We start from the raw sequence: 7,164 nt of genomic DNA on the forward strand, positions 1-7,164 counted from the left end.
GCACTCCGGTCCCTCACCCACACTCAATACAATTCTACACTAAGAGAATCTCCCAGTAATCCACGGACACTGTGATCTGGTGCTGCTCTCCGGTTAGTGATCCACACTCAGTATAATTGTACACTGAGAGAATCTCCCAGTAACACACGGTCACAGTGATCTGGTGCTGCTCTCCGGTTAGTGATCCACACTCAGTATAATTGTACACTGAGAGAATCTCCCAGTAACACAAGGTCACTGTGATCTGGTGCTGTACTCTGGTCCCTCACCCACACTCAGTACAATTGTACACTGAGAGAATCTCCCAGTAAGACACGGTCACTGTGATCTGGTGCTGCACTCCGGTCCTTCACCCACACTCAGTACAATTGTAAACTGAGAGAATCTCCCAGTAACACACGGTCACTGTGATCTGGTGCTGCTCTCCGGTTAGTGACCCACACACAGTACAATTGTACACTGAGAGAATCTCCCAGTAATCCACGGTCACTGTGATCTGGTGCTGCTCTCCGGTTAGTGATCCTCACTCAGTATATTTGTACACTGAGAGAATCTCCCAGTAACACACGGTCACTGTGATCTGGTGCTTCACTCCGGTCCCTCACCCACACTCAGTACAATTGTACACTGAGAGAATCTCCAAGTAACACATGGTCACTGCGATCTGTTGCTGCTCTCCGGTTAGTGACCCACACTCAGTACAATTCTACACTAAGAGAATCTCCCAGTAACACACGGTCGCAGTGATCTGGTGCTGCTCTCCGGTTAGTGACCCACACTCAGTACAGTTGTACATTGAGAGAATCTCCCAGTAACACACGGTCACAGAGATCTGGTGCTGCTCTCCGGTTAGTGATCCACACTCAGTATAATTGTACACTGAGAGAATCTCCCAGTTACACACGGTCACTGTGATCTGGTGCTGCTCTCTGGTTAGTGATTGACACTCAGTACAATTGTACACTGAGAGAATCTACCAGTAATCCGCGGTCACTGTGATCTGGTGCTGTACTCTGGTCCTTCACCCACACTCAGTATAATTGTACACTGACAGATTCTCCCAGTAACACAATGTCACTGTGATCTGGTGCTGTACACTGTTCCCTCACCCACACTCAGTATATTTGTACACTGAGAGAATCTCCCAGTAACACACGGTCACTGTGATCTGGTGCTGCTCTCTGGTCCCTCACCCACACTCAGTACAATTGTACACTGGGAGAATCTCCCAGTAACACACGATCACTGTGATCTGGTGCTGCACTCCGGTCCTTCACCCACACTCAGTACAATTGTACACTGAGAGAATCTCCCAGTAACACACGGCCATTGTGATCTGGTGCTGCACTCCGGTCCCTCACCCACATTCAGTACAATTCTACACTAAGAGAATCTCCCAGTAATCCACGGACACTGTGATCTGGTGCTGCTCTCCGGTTAGTGACCCACACTCAGTACAATTGTACACTGAGAGAATCTCCCAATAACACACGGTCACAGTGATCTGGTGCTGCTCTCCGGTTAGTGATCCACACTCAGTATAATTGTACACTGAGAGAATCTCCCAGTAACACACGGTCACTGTGATCTGGTGCTGCTCTCCGGTTAGTGACCCACACTCAGTATATTTGTACACTGAGAGAATCTCCCCGTAATCCACGGTCACTGTGATCTGGTGCTGTACTCTGGTCCTTCACCCACACTCAGTATAATTGTACACTGACAGATTCTCCCAGTAACACAATGTCACTGTGATCTGGTGCTGTACTCTGGTCCCTCACCCACACTCAGTATATTTGTACACTGAGAGAATCTCCCAGTAACACACGGTCACTGTGATCTGGTGCAGCTCTCCGGTCCCTCACCCACACTCAGTACAATTGTACACTGAGAGAATCTCCCAGTAACACACGATGACTGTGATCTGGTGCTGCACTACGGTCCTTCACCCACATTCAGTACAATTGTATACTGAGAGAATCTCCCAGTAACACACGGCCACTGTGATCTGGGGCTGCACACCGGTCCCTCACCCACAATCAGTATAATTGTACACTGAGAGAATCTCCCAGTAACCCACAGCCACTGTTATCTGGTGCTGCTCTCCGGTCCCTCACCCACACTCAGTACAATTCTACACTAAGAGAATCTCCCAGTAATCCACGGTCACTGTGATCTGGTGCTGCTCTCCGGTTAGTGACCCACACTCAGTACAATTGTACACTGAGAGAATCTCCCAGTAACACACGGTCACTGTGATCTGGTGCTGCTCTCCGGTTAGTGATCCTCACTCAGTATATTTGTACACTGAGAGAATCTCCCAGTAACACACGGTCATTGTGATCTGGTGCTGCACTCCGGTCCCTCACCCACACTCAATACAATTCTACACTAAGAGAATCTCCCAGTAATCCACGGACACTGTGATCTGGTGCTGCTCTCCGGTTAGTGATTCACACTCAGTATAATTGTACACTGAGAGAATCTCCCAGTAACACACGGTCACAGTGATCTGGTTTTGCTCTCCGGTTAGTGATCCACACTCAGTATAATTGTACACTGAGAGAATCTCCCAGTAACACAAGGTCACTGTGATCTGGTGCTGTACTCTGGTCCCTCACCCACACTCAGTACAATTGTACACTGAGAGAATCTCCCAGTAAGACACGGTCACTGTGATCTGGTGCTGCACTCCGTTCCTTCACCCACACTCAGTACAATTGTAAACTGAGAGAATCTCCCAGTAACACACGGTCACTGTGATCTGGTGCTGCTCTCCGGTTAGTGACCCACACACAGTACAATTGTACACTGAGAGAATCTCCCAGTAATCCACGGTCACTGTGATCTGGTGCTGCTCTCCGGTTAGTGATCCTCACTCAGTATATTTGTACACTGAGAGAATCTCCCAGTAACACACGGTCACTGTGATCTGGTGCTTCACTCCGGTCCCTCACCCACACTCAGTACAATTGTACACTGAGAGAATCTCCAAGTAACACATGGTCACTGCGATCTGTTGCTGCTCTCCGGTTAGTGACCCACACTCAGTACAATTCTACACTAAGAGAATCTCCCAGTAACACACGGTCACAGTGATCTGGTGCTGCTCTCCGGTTAGTGACCCACACTCAGTACAGTTGTACATTGAGAGAATCTCCCAGTAACACACGGTCACAGAGATCTGGTGCTGCTCTCCGGTTAGTGATCCACACTCAGTATAATTGTACACTGAGAGAATCTCCCAGTAACACACGGTCACTGTGATCTGGTGCTGCTCTCTGGTTAGTGATTGACACTCAGTACAATTGTACACTGAGAGAATCTACCAGTAATCCGCGGTCACTGTGATCTGGTGCTGTACTCTGGTCCTTCACCCACACTCAGTATAATTGTACACTGACAGATTCTCCCAGTAACACAATGTCACTGTGATCTGGTGCTGTACACTGTTCCCTCACCCACACTCAGTATATTTGTACACTGAGAGAATCTCCCAGTAACACACGGTCACTGTGATCTGGTGCTGCTCTCTGGTCCCTCACCCACACTCAGTACAATTGTACACTGGGAGAATCTCCCAGTAACACACGATCACTGTGATCTGGTGCTGCACTCCGGTCCTTCACCCACACTCAGTACAATTGTACACTGAGAGAATCTCCCAGTAACACACGGCCTTTGTGATCTGGTGCGGCACTCCGGTCCCTCACCCACATTCAGTACAATTCTACACTAAGAGAATCTCCCAGTAATCCACGGACACTGTGATCTGGTGCTGCTCTCCGGTTAGTGACCCACACTCAGTACAATTGTACACTGAGAGAATCTCCCAATAACACACGGTCACAGTGATCTGGTGCTGCTCTCCGGTTAGTGATCCACACTCAGTATAATTGTTCACTGAGAGAATCTCCCAGTAACACACGGTCACTGTGATCTGGTGCAGCTCTCCGGTTAGTGACCCACACTCAGTATATTTGTACACTGAGAGAATCTCCCCGTAATCCACGGTCACTGTGATCTGGTGCTGTACTCTGGTCCTTCACCCACACTCAGTATAATTGTACACTGACAGATTCTCCCAGTAACACAATGTCACTGTGATCTGGTGCTGTACTCTGGTCCCTCACCCACACTCAGTATATTTGTACACTGAGAGAATCTCCCAGTAATACACGGTCACTGTGATCTGGTGCTGCTCTCCGGTCCCTCACCCACACTCAGTACAATTGTACACTGAGAGAATCTCCCAGTAACACACGATGACTGTGATCTGGTGCTGCACTCCGGTCCTTCACCCACACTCAGTACAATTGTACACTGAGAGAATCTCCCAGTAACACACGGCCTCTGTGATCTGGTGCTGCACTCCGGTCCCTCACCAACACTCAGTACAATTCTACACTAAGAGAATCTCCCAGTAATCCACGGACACTGTGATCTGGTGCTGCTCTCCGGTTAGTGACCCACACTCAGTACAATTGTACACTGAGAGAATCTCCCAGTAACACACAGTCACAGTGATCTGGTGCTGCTCTCCGGTTAGTGATCCACACTCAGTATAATTGTACACTGAGAGAATCTCCCAGTAAACCACGGTCACTGTGATCTGGTGCTGTACTCTGGTCCTTCACCCACACTCAGTATATTTGTACACTGAGGGAATCTCCCAGTAACACACGGTCACTGTGATCTGTTGCTGCTCTCCGGTCCCTCACCCACACTCAGTACAATTGTACACTGACAGATTCTCCCAGTAACACACGGTCACTGTGATCATGTACTTAACCCATGTTTGTAACCTGCACTAAGTACAATTCTACACCGACAGATAACGGAACCAGATATTCCTCTGGAAAAAAGAACTTGATATTTCACAGCGTATACGAATTATAAGCAGAGGTTGAAATTCAGTTGTGGCAGCTGAATAATTCACTGGAGACGATTGTGGTTATGTGACGGTAGAAAATGATCCCATTGTTCGGGTGTTTTTTTAAATCCACCAAGAGCTCTGTTGGTAACATTATGAGCAGCAGAATAAAATAACAAACCAGCTCACACCCAGCTTCACAGATATTCAAAGCTTCTGTTCACTTACCGGCGACACCAATGATTGCCAGGATCAGGTAATATATTTCCTTGAAACTATTAAATGTTTCAATCATATTCCCAGTGAAGTGTCTGTCCCTTAGAGCAGTGACAATCTCTCTGTATTAAACTGCGGGAGATACATTCACAAAGTCTTTAATTTGTACCCTGTGGGATCACCTCCGGGAATTGAAAGTTGCAGTTTATTTTTTTTAACTTGCACAAGCAGACTCTGAATGTGAGCTAATTTCGCTTGTGACGGTTTATATTTAGCACTGAGATTCCACTGGGCAATTCTGATCACATCAGTTAGCTGACAAAATTAATGAAGTTTCATCGCCCAGCATTGATTATGTTCCCTCAAAAAAAGTTCAAAAACAACATCTCCAATCGCTTCCTAAATGCTGATCCACATGTTCTGGTCATTCACGAATTGAATTGCAAAGAATTAAGGCTCTCTCGCTCTCTGTCTGTCTGTTTCTCTCTCTCTCTCTCTCTCTCTGTTTCTCTCTCTCTCTCTGTCTGTTTATCTCTCTCTCTCTGTCTGTTTATCTCTCTCTCTCTCTCTCTCTGTTTCTCTCTTTCTCTCTGTCTGTTTTTCTCTCTCTCTCTCTGTCTGATTCTCCTTCTCTCTGTCTGCCTCTCTATCTCACTCGCTGTCTGTTTATCTTTCTCCTCTCTCTCTCTCTCTGTCTGTCTCTCTCTTTCTCCTTGTCTTACTCTCACTCTCTCCTTCTCTCTCTCTCCTTGTCTCAACCTCACTGCTCTCCTTGTCTCTGTGCCTGTCTGATTTTCTTTCTCTTTATCTCACTCTGTCTCTCTCTCTCAATCTCTCTCTCTCTCTCTCCTTGTCTTACCAACTCTCTCTCCGTATCTCTCTCCTTGTCTCACCCGCACAGCTTTCCTTGTCTCTATGCCTGCCTGTCTCTCCCTCTCTCTCCCTCTCTCACTCTCTGTCTCTATCTTTCTCTCTCTCTCTGTTTCTCTCTCTCTCTCTCCTTGTCTCACTCTCACTCTCTCCTTTCTCTCTGTCTCTGCCTCCCTCTCTCTCACTCTCTTTCTCCTTGTCTCACTCACTCTCTCTCCTATTCTCCTTCTCTCTGTCTCTCTTTCTCCTCATCTCAACCTCACTGCTCGCCTTGTCCCTGTGCCTCCCTGTCTCTCTCACTCTCTCCCTCTCTCTCACTGTATCTATTTCTCACTCACTCTCTCACTCTGTCTCTCTCTCAGCCACTGTCTCTCTCTCTCTCCTTGCCTCTCTCTTTCTCTATCTCTCCTTTTATCAACCTCATTGCTCTCCTTGTCTCTCTGCCTACCTCCCTCTCTCTCCGTTTCTTTCTCTGTCTCTCACCCTCTCACTCCCGCTCTCTCTCTCTCTCTCTCCCTCTCTCTCTCACTCTCTCTCCCTCTCTCCCTCTGTCTTTCACTATCAGTGACACGACTGCAATCTTTATCTGCAGTTCTCCAATCAAACTGTCGAATGTCTCACTAAGGACCACAGATTGAAATAATCAAATTTTTCATCTTTCAATTAGACGAGGGTTGAAAAGAGGATTGAAGGGGTATTAAAAACATGGATAAAACAATGAATAAAAATAAAAATATATAGAAATAAGCGGTTAGAAATATTTTTAAAGAATGAATGTTGAAATATGTGCTTTCAAAAGTGTGAGGATAGAGGCGAGAGTTCATGATCTGAAGTTGTTGAATTCCATAATCAGTCCGGAAGGCTGTAAAGTGCCTAGTCGGAAGATGAGGTGCTGTTCTTCCAGTTTGCGTTGAGCTTCACTGGAACAATACAGCAGGCCAAGGACAGACATGTGGGCATGAGAGCAGGGTGGAGTGTTAAAATGGCAAGCGACAGGGAGGTCTGGGTCATGTTTGAGGGCAGACCGAAGGCTTGCTTCAGAGTGGTCACCCAGTCTGCATTTGGTCTCTCCAATGTAGAGGAGACCACAGTGTGAGCAGCGAATGCAGTGGACCAAGTTGAAGATGGTGCAAATGAAATGCTGCTTCAGCTGAAAGGAGTGTTTGGGCCCTTGGACGGTGAGGAGGGAGGAGATAAACGGGCAG

The sequence above is a fragment of the Cetorhinus maximus genome, unplaced genomic scaffold (genome assembly GCF_964194155.1).
Source record: "Cetorhinus maximus unplaced genomic scaffold, sCetMax3.hap1.1 HAP1_SCAFFOLD_248, whole genome shotgun sequence".
Classification (NCBI taxonomy): Eukaryota; Metazoa; Chordata; class Chondrichthyes; order Lamniformes; family Cetorhinidae; genus Cetorhinus; species Cetorhinus maximus.